Below are 15131 nucleotides of genomic sequence, written 5' to 3'. Positions count from 1 at the left end.
GTAACGAAGAGAACAGTAATTTATTAATTTTATTATTGCCAACAACTTGGCAAGAGATCCATATACAATGAACATGTCTAATTTATTATTGATATTTATGTTTGTGTGTTTGTTAATGGTATTGTTAAGCCTGAGGAAGTCAGTTAATATGACTGAAATAAATACTCATGACAATTTCATTGCAATATATAGTGTTGTGAACGCTTGCAATTTTATCATGTGTTCTTATAGTTACAAGGGTTCTTATTACACTGCTTTACAGCCAAAATGCTTCTGAAATAAATGTAGTCCAACTTTACTAATTCTGGGTCACTGAGAACGAAAATGATGCTTAAAATTGTTGATTGGCTCTAGTTTTCAAGATATGCTATTGGATCAGTATATACGACCCTTGACTTGGGAATGGCGGAGGATAAGTGAGTTATAAAGGGAAGGGATCTCAATTTAAACCAGAAATGACTAAAATACATCTTTGACTGGATCTATGAATAAATCTATGACTGAGTTTGTACAGTACTTGCTTTTTAGGCAAAACAATGAATGATGCAATCTGAAGCTGGTATTGCGTCATACATGATATGAATTGCGTCATGTTATTCCTAGAAGTCATGGATGATGCAATCATAACGAAGCTTACATCACTCTGCTGAACAAATTGCCCTATATCAGCTCTAGAAATCATATAGTGTTGTGCTCTCTTATTTGTCAGTGTTTGATTTTGCAAAGGGACACATTTCTGTTTAGCCAAAGTGAGCAGAGATGCCTCGTACTTGTGTGAACAGTGCAGATAACTTCTGCTATGTTTGTGGTGAAGTGACTTTTGCATCACAAAAGCGCAGTGTAACCACAATGGTTAAGAAAGCCTATCACCTTTATTTTGGCTGCCAAATTGGAGATCAAGACAAGAGGTGGGCCCCACACATATGCTGCAACACTTGTGCAACAAATCTTCGCCAGTGGTTGAACAGGAAAAGGAAATCTATGCCTTTTGCAGTGCCAGTGATTTGGAGAGAGCCAACAGATTGTACCAGCAACTGTTACTTCTGCGTGGTGCCTCCAGTTGGGAAAGATGTGTCAAAGAAGAAAAAGTGGACTGTGCATTATTCAAACATTCTATCAGCTATACGCCCAGTACCCCACGGACAAGGACTGCCGGTTCCTGATGCACCAGAATCATTCTCACTTGAGTCAGATGAGGAAGAGGATGAAACTTCTGGTCCTGAACCATCAGTGTCACAGGACCCACATTTTCTCCCATCCTCCTCCTCTGAACCACACCTCCTAACACAAGGTGAACTGAATGACCTTGTCAGGGATTTGGAACTACCCAAGAGTAAGGCAGAGCTGTTGGGCTCCAGACTACAGCAGTGGAATCTCCTGGCAGGCTATCAGGGCAAATGGAGCCCATCAATGCTTGCAGACTATTGCTGGACAGTGACAAGAGATGCTCCATTTAATGAATACAAGAGACAAGCCAAGAAGTGCCGAGTAGACACTGAATAGGACTAAACTATGTACCTAATAGCTTTTTGCCTTTTGTTTCATAATAAATTTTATTTATATAACTCTTTTGCTGATTTTTAAAGTGTTACATAAACAGGACAGGTGAAATATTATCATGTAAAGCAACCATAAACACATGAAAAGACCTAGGTTTACAATTTATGATTAAAACTCTACTATCTACACAATATACATAGACATAAAATGTAAAAACTTAAATATCTTAGAAACAGTAGCCAATCAGTTATTTTAATTGTCATATTTGAATTCAGCACATCAAAATACATAATAAATAGCACATTTTATCTCTGAAGCAGATGACTTCTCAAAAATTGTAGACCAGTGTTACCTGAGAATCTCATCTTTAATTTTTTAAAAGTAAGTTTCCATCCCTTGTAATTGCAGAGAAAAGTTTTAAAACTTGAATCTTAAAGTCTTCAACACTAGAAGACAAATAGAAAGAACAGATTTATGTTTTCAAAATTCATGGTTTTTAAGCCAAACTCAAGATTTTTGGTGTATAACTCATGATTTTTTAATACTTGGAGTTGGCAATACTGAATATAGATTTCTAAACAGAAAATTACTAAAGAACATCTAATATACACAATTCAAGTGGGGTGAAATTTATCCCTGTGTAGAGTGCCTGTACAAACACTATATACCAATTAAGTGCCACTTAACCTTCAAAATAGAGTGTGAGTGATGTACACGGCTTATGCTGGCCCTCATCACAGAGATGAATATTACTTTTAATTTAACTGAAGTGTGAAAACATAAACAACAATTAAAATAATTTCCTTGAAAGATGAGTGATGAATTATTAATATTTATGCATATTTTACTCATTTGTACTCTATTGTGCTTGTTTCTGTTATTTAAAATGTGAACCTAATAAAACACGATTAAACAAATCAACAGTACACACAAGCGAGAATGTGTTGTCTGTTATCATATTATTTGGATTAGTTTTTAGTTTATCTTAGTCTCTGTTGTTCATAATGTTCTCTTAGAAGTCTCAAATTCACTTTTCACATCAATTTTGTCTTTTTCTATTTGACAGAGATTTTTTTTTCCTGGGCTTCCCACGGGATGCAATCAGATGTATTTATATTTGTTTTTATACAAGCATTATAAATGCTGTCAGCAGAGCTCTTGGAAAAGTGTTTGTGACTTAACTTAGACTCATTCCACCATCCTCCAGCAACAAAACAGAGAACATAGTTGTTGCTCCATGAACAATGGATATTGTTATATTAATTGGTTTTTCTTTCTTGGAAAAAAGTGTGTGGATTTTGTATTTTTAGGAAAACAAAATAACAGCCATGAATGTATAGAGCCCAATCCAGCTCCTGCTGAAGACAATGGAAAGACTCCTGTTGACTTCACTGGAAATTGGATCAATATCTTAATTTCCAAAGGATATTTCTCAACATACTATAATAGATCTAGGGCAAAATTTACAAACCTAGGTGTCTAAATTGAACTGCTAAATCAGTACTATTATATTTAGGAGGGAGCCTTCCGCTGACAGGGCTTCAAATGCATTAGCATTAAAGGGTATGTCTACGCTGCGTACTCCTTACAGTGACGTGTCAAGTACATAGACACATAGACTTTAAGGTCAGAAGAGACCATTATGATCATCTAGTCTGACCTCCCGCACAATGCAGGCCATACAATCTCACCCATCCACTTCTATAACAAACCCCTAACCTATGTCTGAGTTATTGAAGTCCTCAAATTTTGGTTTGAAGACCTCAAGCTGCAGAGAATCCTCCAGCAAGTGACCCATGCCACATGCTGCAGAGGAAGGCGAAAAACCTCCAGGGCCTCTGCCAATCTGCCCTGGAGGAAAATTCCTTCCTGACCCCAAATATGGCGATCAGTTAAACCCTGAGCATGTGGACAAGACTCACCAGCCAGCACCCAGGAAAGAATTCTCTGTAGTAACTCAGCCAAGCAGATCCCATCCTTCTAGCAAGGGTATAAATGGCAATGTAGATGGTGAGGCACTGCTAAGATGAGTAAAGACACTCTAGAACCTTAGGGATTATACTCTACACAACCCAACAGGGGGAGGGATAGCTCAGTGGTTTGAGCACTGGCCTGCTAAATCCAGAATTGTGAGCCCAAGCCTTGGGGAGGCCATTTAGGGATCTGAGGCAAAAATCTGTCTGGAGACTGGTCCTGCCTTGAGCAGAGGGTTGGGCTAGCTGACTCCTGAGGTCCCTTCCAACCCTGGCATTCTATGATTCTCTACACACCCAGGCACTGCCTCCCATATCTAAACTGCTACTTTTACCAGTGTAGGGTCCTGCTGCCTCCTTGCTGTTAGAGCCTTTCCCCTTTGCAGGGAAAGACTCCAGCAGCAGGGAGACAGTGAGGAAAAGCTCCCGCAGTGGGGAAAATCTCTGGTAGAGGGAGGCAATGGGAATCCCTGCTGCTGGCACCTTTCACTGCTGCCACTCCTCTGCCAGAGCTTTTTCCCGCTTCAGTGAAAGGCTCTGGCATTGGGGAGCTGGAATTAACCTTCTCCACTCAGCTCTAGTTAGCTGGAATCTTAACAAGGCTTTTCAATTGTGTTAAGCTAACTAATCTGAGCTAAAAGAACTGGAGCACTTGTGGCACCTATTAAAAATCCGTCTTGTCCATTATAATACAAAGACATCACAGTGCTGATTCTCCAGTGCTTTGAATCCTTGTGCAATGTGGATGTAACAATCTAATAGATCAGAATAACATTTTGTACCCAAATTACACAGGTGCAAATGATTACACAAGGCAAAAGAAATGGAGAATGAGACCTGATGCATACAAATTCTATGTACTTGAGTCAGTTTTTAAATGTGTAACATTACCTTAAATCCTTCAGTCGTGAATAAAAGTAATTGGATGTCATGAAAATGAGTTTGAGTAAAGCATCACATTTACATAACAGCAAAGAAACGTTAAGGACCACTCAAATTGGTCATCCACAATTGGTCAATTCAGTCCGTAATCTAGGAGTATTCTTGGATTCCTCTTTGACACTGAGGTCTCACATAGCAACAGCCAGAGATAACATTTTCCACCATCTCCATTGGGCTAGGACACTGCAGCCTATCCTGGCTATTGAAGACTTGGCTCCAGTTAGTCATGCCTTTGTCAACTCTTGGTTGGATTACAGCAGTGCAATATACCTGGGCATGAAACCTTCAGTGCTTAGGAAACTTGTGTCTCCTGAGTAACACAGGTTACTGTGATGGGTTTCTCCCCCTCCCTGGATGCCACTTGGAACTGGGGTACCATTGAGCCTGCCCACCAGTCTGGGTTCCCTTTATTCTGTATTGCTGTGCAGCCTGCCAAGCCCTCCCTCAGGATTCAGACTGGATTTTACCAGCACACATACAGGTAGGGACAAACCCAGTTGCAGCTTCACCCAGATGCTGAGATCAGCTCTGCATGGGAAGGCTCAGCTAAGGAACTTCCAAGTTACTCAAGTGCGCCCCCCTCCCCTGAGGGTAAGCCCAAAAATATATACTGTCTTGCACCTCACAGAGATCATGAAATTCACCCCCTCCCTCAATGCAGAGTGGAATATACACAGCTTTCTGCCCCAAGTTATGATTTCCGCACACTGGTATTAGACAAAACAAACCAAGTTTATTACCTACAAAAGGTAAAGGTGCTGTACAGTAAATGAGAATCGGGCCTGAATGTCTTACTGTATGGGAGTCTGCTCTGAATCCCGTCTCAGTTGTGTTCCTTGCATTCCAGTCAAACAAACCTGATTTAGTATCTGCCATGTTACCAAAGCTTATAGGATCCCATTGCAAATGAATAGAAGCAGGACTTTTTGGACGATTGCAGAATTTGGCTGTTTTATACAAGAATTAAGGTACATACAAAAATCAAATCAGAACCTCCTTTTACTGCATGGCTGAAATGGCAACACTTGTGACTTCAAAATAAGAGCATGAGCATGCCCTCAACTTTGATCTTATTAAGAAGATAACAAGAGAAAATATGCACAGACTTATTCAAGAACTTTGAAAACATTTAATTATGGGCATAGAAACTAATGCAAAGATCAGACATAAACCACATGTGACAATAACTACTGATGTGCCTGACAGCAGAGCTGTTTTTTGTAAAAGAAACTCAGTACTAAGCATATATTTAACGTGTGCCGAATGAATGTCTGTCTATTCAGAAAGGCCATCCCTCCACATTGGCATTCAAGCAATGGTAAACAATGTCTGGTGTGCTTTGCAGAGGAACATCAATATGTTGGTGTGAGGTTGCACACTAAAGTCACAGAATGTGGTCTGCATTTTGTTAAGCATTACAGATAGGAAATTCTGCACATGATGGACATTTCCATGAAGCTGTCAACCACTGAGGAGGAGCTGTATGACAGCAAAAACAATACCAACATGAGGTGAAGTGGCAGCAGTATCTAGGTCAACGGACTTTCTCCATTACAGCCATTACTTCTGCTCCCACCACAAATACGCCTAATTATGATGAGGACAATGAAGATTTAGAGGGTTAGACAACAGACGTGCTTTCTGTGACAAATGTCAGGTATGAAAAATTTTAGTTTCATTTTCCAACTTGGGCTGTGACTAACTCAAAATATTGTACACACATTTTTAAATTAAAAAGTATGACATGGTATTTTTTTCTAGTCTGTTCAGGTATTTATACCACACTCATCACCATAGTATCTGAATGTCTTCCAGAAGAGTATTAAGCAACGTGACTATGCATGTGTCACATGTTGTTTGTTCTCTACATGCTTTCTGGGGTGGGGTAAAGGACTACAGTGGAGTGTCTTGTTTTGATAAGGTTTTTTGTTATGTTTTGTTAATTAATATAGCCATTGCTCTAGGTTTATGATAGAGAAGGCAGGGTCAAAGAAATGTGCCTTGCACTTGGCGTGGAAGGTGGTGAGGTTCATAATGGTTCTTAGTTCCTGGAAATATTAATTCTTTAGGGATGTCTATACTACCCATTGGATCGGCGGGCAGCGATCGATCCAGCGGGGGTCTATTTATTGCGTCTAGTCTACTCTAGTCTAGATGCGATAAATCGACCCTTGAGTGCTCTCCCATCGACTGCGAGAGGCGCAGGCGGAGTCAATGGGGGAGTGGCAGCAGTTGACTCACCACAGTGAAGACACTGCGGTGAGTAGATGTAAGTATGTTGACTTCAGCTACGTTATTCACGTAGCTGAAGTTGCGTAACTTAGATCAGTCCTCCCCCTCCAATGTAAACCAGGCCATAGTCTCAGACCAGTCCCTGTGAAAGTTCTGTTTCCTACACAGTCCAGATTTACTCTTACTGTAGAAAGTTCACTTGTACCAGACAAGCCTAGCTGTCGAACATGGTTTTCATCCCAGAGCTTTAGGCAGTCTTTTACATATCCTGGCCCAGGACATGGAGCACTAGGAAGATAAGGGTTGAGACTTTAAGCTTGATTTAAAAAAAGAGGTGAATAAAAATGAGTGAATTCACTTATTCATATATAAAAATACGAGGTGAATAAATAGTATTTATTCTTCACCTCTCCCTAAATAAGTATACACATACTCCCACAACTGTGAGAAGAAAAATAGTCTTCAAATATACTAATGGTGAATATAGAATAAAAAAAAACATGTGAACCATATCAAAATTAAGTCTGAATAATTGTTTTCTTTTGACAGTCATTACAGTACAGGACATTCATTGCTAAATTGCAGTGAGATTATAGTCCTCATTCACAATTGCTTTAATCCTGTTTTATACAGCCGCAACTCAACAAAGTAAAAATCATATAAAACTGGAGTAATGAAGTGGTAAATCAAAACCTATATTTTGAAGCCACATTCATGCCAAAGTAATTCACTATGTCATGTCAGGAAACTGGATGAACGCTCATTTGGGAACGAGTAATTTAAATAGTTACCTACTTCTGCATTTAAAATGTGCACAGGAGAAATGAGCAAAGTCCACAAAGGGACTGAGGTATTGTAACGCTGAGTGATGTAGCGCCTAACTTTATGGTGCGCTGCCACTCACTGTAAGCCACAATTGCAGTTAGGTGCCCATGCTTCTATACTATGCATGGAGACAGTTAGAGTACATCTACACTACTCGCCAGATCAGCGGGTAGTGATCTATCAGGGATCGATTTATCGCATGCAGTGTAGAGACGATAAATTGATCCCCAATCGCTCTCCCATCAACTGCCGAACTCCAGCTCAGTGAGAGGTGGAAGCAAAGTCGACAGAGGAGCCGCGGCAATTGACCCTGTGCCATGAGGACATGAGGTAGGTCGAACTAAGATATGTCAACTTCAGCTACGTTACTCTTGTAGCTGAAGTTGTGTATCTTAGGTGCTTCCCCCCCCCACTCCACCCCGCAGTGTAGACCAGGCCTTAGGCACCTACGTCTACACTACCTGCCGGATTGGTGGGTAGCAATTGATCTATCAGGGATTGATTTATTGTGTGTAGTGTAGATGTGATAAATCGATCCCCGATTGCTCTCCCATCGACTGCTGAACTCCAGCTCGGCGAGAGGTGGAAGCAAAGTCGATGGGGGAGCTACGGCCATTGATCCCACGCTGTGAGGACGTGAAGTAAGTGATTCTAAGTCGATCTAAGATACGTTGACTTCAGTTACACTATTCTCATAGCTGAAGTTGCTTATCTTAGATTGATTCCCCCCCCCCCCCAGTGTAGACCAGGCCATATGAGATCCGCAAAAGTGAGCATGGTGACTGGAGAGCCATCTAAGATAGACAGTAGGAAATGGCAAGTGGAGAGGTGGGTTCAAAAGCTCCATCCCTCAAAGGGAGTTAGGCACCTAGGTCTGCGCCAGAGGGAGGCACTTATCTCTGCTTCACATTCTCAGGCATGACTCTCGCTTGGAGTTAGGCACATGAGCCGTTTCTTGCAGTACTGCTGAAAGAGGAAAGTGCACATGCCTAGTGGCTGCTTTATAACTTTTAGCCCAGTGATTAGAGCTATCACTCTGGATTTGGGAGACCTATGGTCAATGCCCACTCTGTGAGATGTGGAGAAGTGATCTGAATTTGGATCTCCCCTCCCACTAAGGAAAGAGTCCAAACCACTGGGCCAGCGGGTGTTCTGGGTCTGGGATTTCTCATCTCTCCTGTTCGAGCTGCTCCATTGTGTATAAATACTTAAATAATCATTGGGCCAGAGAAGGAGTGAGAATGACTCTATAGCCTAGTGGTTAGCACACTCATCTGGGAGGTGGGGGCCTCAGTTTCCAATCTCTCTGTTCCAATGCATAGTTAGTTACTGATACGCAGTGGAACAGCTTCACCAGGACAGACCAAGAAAGCTTTCCCACAGTATTCCCCATAGCCCAGTGGTTAGCACATCTCTCTTCTGAGAGAAAAAAGACCCAAGTTCAAACCACTTTTTCCCATTAAGCAAAGAGGGAGTGGTTAGAGCACTCACATGGTTTCCCACATCCCAGATAAGTGCTCTAACTATTGAACTAAAAGTTATGGGTATTTTGTAGAGTAAGGAGTGCTCTGAGCAGGTCTATCTGATCGGGCTCCACAGACAAGATAGGCAGAGGAATGCCTAGTTTGAGGGTCCCTCAGGGGTTTGGGTGTGAGATAGGTGCCCCGGTGCCTAGACTCAGGTTACAGTGCACATGCCTAGTGGCAAAACTTAAGTGTCTAGGGGACTTTTATGGTCGAAATGCAGGGGCCTATAAATTGTAGGCACCTCTAAGTAGGGCCTTACCAAATTCACAATCCATTTTGGTTAATTTCATGGTCATAGGATTTTAAAAATTGTAAATTTCATGATTTCAGCTATTTAAACCTGAAATTTCATGGTGTTGTAACTGTAGGGATCTTGACCCGAAAAGGAACTGTGGAGGGGTGCAAGGTTATTGTGAGGGGTGTTGTGGTACTGCTACTCTTATTTCTGCGCTGCTGCTGGCGGCGGTGCTACCTTTAGAGCTGGGCAGCTGGAAAGCAGTTGCTGCAGGCCAGGAGCCCAGCTCTGAAGGCAGAACCACTACCACCAGCAGTGTAGAAGCAAAGATGGCATGGTATGCTATTGCCATCCTTATTCCTGCACTGCTGCCTGCAGAACTGGGTGCTCATCAGCAGCCACCACTCTCTGGCTGCCCAGCTATGAAGGCAGAAGTGAAGAAGTAATGGTTGCATGATATGCTATTGCCACCCTTACTTCTGTGCTGCTGCTGGCGGGACGCTGTCTTTAGAGCATGCCAACAGCCGACACTCTCTGGCCACTCACCTCTGAAGGCAGCACAGAAGTAAGTGTGGCAATAGTGCAACCCCCCTAAAATAACCTTATGACACCCCGGCAACTCCCCTTTGGGTCAGGACCCCCAATTAGAGAAACACTGGTCTCCCCTGTGAAATCTGTATAGTATAGGGTAAAAGCACACAAAGGATTTTACAGGAGGAGACCAGATTTCATGGTCTGTGACACATTTTTCATGGCTGTGAATTTGGTAGGGCCCTACCTATAAAGTTCCATGGTAGCTAAACAGGGGTTTTGAGGGTCTCAGTGGTACCTAAATGTTGAACTTAGGTGCCTTAAATGGCACTTAGGCATCTAAGTCCTTTTGTAGATATAGCCCAATATCCCCATGTCCAAGTGGTTTACTTTTTGCTTTTTCTTATGACTCTAACTTAGGTAGGCAGATTCCTTAGTACACAGAATTTTTAAAAGGTTTCTAGACCCTGTAGTTTGAGAGATTTTGGTTCATTTGTGTGGCTGTAGCTGATCGGCTTTTAAAATGGTTGTTCCTTAGTGCAACAACAAAGCTATTTATAGCACATCACAATCAGTGATCATAGGCCAGTAGGAAGTTGTGGCACAAGGTTAAATTGCAGTAGAATTATATTTTTAGATTTGAATAAATGGTGGAAAAATATTTTTCCTTGAATTTCAACTCAAGCCGTTTAAACACCTTTACTTACCAAAGGAAGGGAATTTTTTTCTTACTGTCCCTTTCGTCCTTGCTTTCCATTAATAGTGACCTTTAGCAGCAAGAATACTCACAAAAGCAAATTTTAAACACAAATGCTCAAATATTCACCACACTTTTTTTCTAAAGCCCTGATCTCACTAAATGTTTTCTGTGATTGGACCACTTACAATGTATTATTGACTTCAGTGGGGCTCTGCATAAGAATAGAAGTCCATTGACATAGATTTCATTGAGGGATTGGGGACTAAATTAGGAAAGTTAAGAAGTGCCAGAATGAAGGTAGCATTAATTTGGAAGACCTTTTGATCCTTAGCCTGGCTTTAAGTAAAGTTTCTTCTGACTTGCAGACAAGCACCTTTCATCAGAATGAGGATTAACCACAGGTAGGGATCTTTAGGAGAGAGACTCCAGCTTTCTTTGTTTTGTTTTTTTTCCCTTCCTCTCTGGGGATTATGAAGAGATGAAGTATTTGAAATATAATAATTTCCTCCAACTTCACGGGGACTATAGGGCTATGAACACGTGAAAAAGCATGCATGGTCATGCTCTTATTGTTTGTTTGTTGCTAGACAGGAAAAAAAAAATGTCTTACTTGATAACTAAGCCTGCAATCTGGCAATTGACTCCACAGGAATGGAACCAGTCTCACGCCTATATATCCTCATTGAAGTCAGTAAATCTCTGTGTGGTGTCAAGGGTCTGCCTGTGTGGTATCAATTATAGGATCAGCACCGTAGGGAGAAGAAAGCGACCTAGAGAGGAGAACTGCAAGAAATGGAAATAATATCTACAAAAATACTAATCCTAGAAAATATTGACTTTCCTTAACTGCTTGCAAATACAATGTTTAGAGATGGGGGGAAAATCACTTAAACATGATCCTTTGGAGTGTAAAGTCTTCACAGTAGTTGCACTTGCAAAATGCTGCAATTCAGGAAACTTTCTTTTTTTCACCCACTGAAGTACCAATTCTGCAAACTGATCCATGAGAGCAAACCCCTGTGCCTATCTGCCTGTAGCCTCACTGACTTCTTTGTGACTCAGCCCAGTATAAGTAGATCATCTTACATCCTATTTCAATGCCAGTTTTTCCCTACAAATCTCTAACAAGAAAACTCTATTGGTGGATAACAACGTTTAATAATGAATGTCTTAAACATTTCTAGGATCAGCTGTCAGTCATCCTCTACTTTCCTATCTCATTACATTTTTGTCTTTAAAAATTTCAATTTCATTAACTAACAAACAAGCCCCACTTTAAAATTCGACTAAACATTCTGCTTCAGTCTATTCCAAGTGCAGCACAAAAGAGCTGGTAGTGGGGCTTCTGCCCCGTCTCTTTCTTCGTCTCTGGAATGCTGCAGGTGCACTTGTTAGATTTAAGGGCAAAACATTAAATAGTATCCTCCTTTGTGACATACTATAGCAACTTATCAATTTGCTTTCATTAGTTTGTGGCACTTCCTACTCAATAAGCTGCTATTGTACTGCCTCTAACCTGATCTGGGGAGCACCATCAAGCTGTCAACTCATCAACTCTAGAAAATGGATAGTTAATCTTTTCAGGTGACTTGTTTCATTTCCTGCTGCTCATGTAAAACCCAAATATTTAGCTACTACAAGCACTGGGTTCTCCTGTTGGGTTCCACTGATTAAGTAGCACGGATTATTCCCTCTTCTAACATTCTATCCACTGATTCTTCCCACTCTATTTTTTTTTCCTTCTTGAAACTTTATATGGTCATTTGGGTGAATAGAGCCTTATTTCCAGTGTCATAATGGGACACATTGCTAAGCCAGTCTATTCGAGCTTGTAATTAAATTTACTAAGCACTTAATTTTTGTGTGTGTTGCATCTAGAAAGTCAACTTCATTTTCCATTTTCTCTGGGCTCCTCAGATTTTTTGTTCTCATCGATGGCTTTGATTCCTACAGTGTGAACTTGTAACAGTGAAAGATACTGTAGGGACAGAGTCCCATTATTTCAGAGTGGTAGCTGTGTTAGTCTGTATCAGCAGAAACAACGAGGAGTCCTTGTGGCACCTTAGAGACTAACAAATTTATTTAGGCGTAAGTTTTCACGGACATAAGCCTTTGGAGTCTTTGCAAGGTCTATTAAACATCACACACACAAAGAAAATCCCCTATCACCATTTATTTTGATAATTTTCTAGGCTTGTTTTAAGATTTATTTTGTGTCTAGATGCCCCCTTAATAGATGCCCTAAGATAGATAGATAGATAGATAGATAGTCTCTCTCTCTCTCTCTAACACAAATAAAGAGCATTTTAAAATATATCTACTTTTCTCTCAGTGGAAATAAGGCACATATCACCTGCAACAAAACAGGTGGTGCTGGCTTTATAAATTAAGACTAAAGTAAAAAAGATTTCACTAGAGTGATATAACACACAGTTAAGTCCATTTTGTGGCATGTAATTATTAGGGCAAAAGAGACAAAGCTTGTATCTCTGTTCCTCTCTCTTTGAATTCCATGCAGATGTGTGTGGTTGTCTGGAGAGATTTGCCTGGTTTGGGTTTTTTGTGTGCTTTGTTCAGAGGCCAGTCATGGAACCTTGATCCTGCAATGAGCTTTGTCTGAGCAGACCGATGTGCCTCTGTGGAGCCCCACTGAAATCAAAGGGCCCAGTGCCCACCCACAAGGAATTCATTGCATGGAGTTCATTGGGGAAACATAGAACAGATCAGGCATGCCAGGGTAGGTAAATACATTCTAGATACTTGAGGAAAACTTATGGGTCTCTATATCAACCTGTGTAGTGATCCTTTGGTGGTTTTCTTCTGCAGGGCACTAAAAAAATGTAAAATGTTAGAGAAATATAATACTGAAAATGAGAGACATCCTATTTCCTTGAGATACACCTTGAATCAGTTTTCTGGTGGTTTACAATTTAGACCAAAAGAAATATCCCATACAGGTGCAGAATCACACAACTGGATAGAAGGGGTGTCAGAAGTTAGGAAAAGTGTTGCCATTCCTTCTGATGAAACAAGGAATTCTGGGAAGCGACAGTAAAACCCCCTTGGTAATATAGCCTGACCAGGCCTGCCAACAGGGGAGGAAGGGTAGGGGGTCAATTGCCCCAGGGCCTAGCAATTTAAAAGGGCCTGGGTGGCTGGGATAGATATCTATTTTTTTAAATAAAAAATTTTATTTGAAAAAATAAACAAATCCGTTTCCTGCTGTAGCTGCTCTGTACACAGAACTGTCCCTCATGGTGACAGTAACAGTTTCCCAGAGCGCTGCTGCACCCTGCTGGTCTGACAGAGCGTCACTAACAGCAGCTTGGGAACCGCAGAGCTTGCTGCCTCCTGTCTGGTCAGGATCCGCTGTGCCTGCCATGCTGGCTCTCTGCCTGTGGAGTGAGGACAGAGAGACTTGGGAGAGGAACAAGCTCCCTCTGCACTACCAGATTTCCTCCCCTAGGGCTGCAGCTCCTTGCCAGACATAAGCCAGCAAGTTCAGCCACCCAACTGGGCTGCCCTAGTTTTGCCAAGAGGCAGTTGGGGCTAGCCTCCCCTTCGCTGCCACTAGCATTGGCTGACGAGCCGCTATCAGGAGTGCAGGATACGGGACCATCTCACTCAGCCAGAGAACAAAGCGAGGATTTTCCCTCTACCTTCACCCCCGCCACCTCCTTGGAGATATCCCAGTTGATGAGGCGCACCATGCCTGCCATCTCCTCATTGCCCTGGGTGTTGATGTCCCACACCACCAGCAGCAAAAATATTGTGTTGCATATTTTAGCTTTGTTGGTCATATTCATTTACATCTTGTACATCAGTTTTTTCCTTGTCTTTAGATTACACATGAATCACAAGTAGGTGTTTAATTAGCCTACTTGACACTTTAGGTGTTTTCTTACTTTGTGCTTCTTTAAATGTTTTATATATTAATTAATTTCATTCCATAATGTATTTATTTAATTTAAATATATAATTCAAAATAACAAATTCTACATCTTATATTTAGGCTCACAATGTGTTTAATACTGGTGCTGTAACTGGAAAAAAAGTTCACTAGATCAAGCAACGCCACAACTTACACATCGTGGGTTCTAATGTGTTATCAATAGTGTGAAAAGTAGTAAGTCGTAAACCTCAGCCATCCCTTTCTAGGGGGAACCATTGACTGTTCTGCCCTGGGGCCCGGAATTGCTGTCAGCGGGCCTGAGCCTGACTTAGGTTGTCAGTGGGAGGGGAGGTTCCCATTGCAGGGTCAAAAACACTTTTACTCAGTTGTTTTGGAAGTTGCAATCGTAGCAAAAATGTCTGAAATGCCAAAGTGGGCTTAGTTGGCATATATTAATTTTATCTCCTAATACACTTCTCCTACTTCTAAGCTATTATTCTGTAAAGTGGGCTTAGGATGTTGCTTAGAATGTTTCTTAAAACACTTGCTCTCTCCTATCACAAACTTTAAAGAGGAAAGACAGCAAGAGAGAAAAAGAGAGTTATGAAAGGCTGAGTCAAAAAGCAAGCAGAAGCGAAGGGAAGCAGGATACAGTTATATTAGGCCAGCTATAGAATTAGAAAGCCCCATTTACCACAGTGCAGGAAAGCACTTTTCCCTTGTGAATACCATGCTAGTCCATAACCTGCATGTTATCTCACAGACCTTCAAGGTC

This window comes from Gopherus flavomarginatus, chromosome 1 (genome assembly GCF_025201925.1).
Source record: "Gopherus flavomarginatus isolate rGopFla2 chromosome 1, rGopFla2.mat.asm, whole genome shotgun sequence".
Classification (NCBI taxonomy): domain Eukaryota; kingdom Metazoa; phylum Chordata; order Testudines; family Testudinidae; genus Gopherus; species Gopherus flavomarginatus.
The sequence above is the reverse complement of the archived record's forward strand: the minus strand, read 5'-3'. Positions refer to the sequence as shown.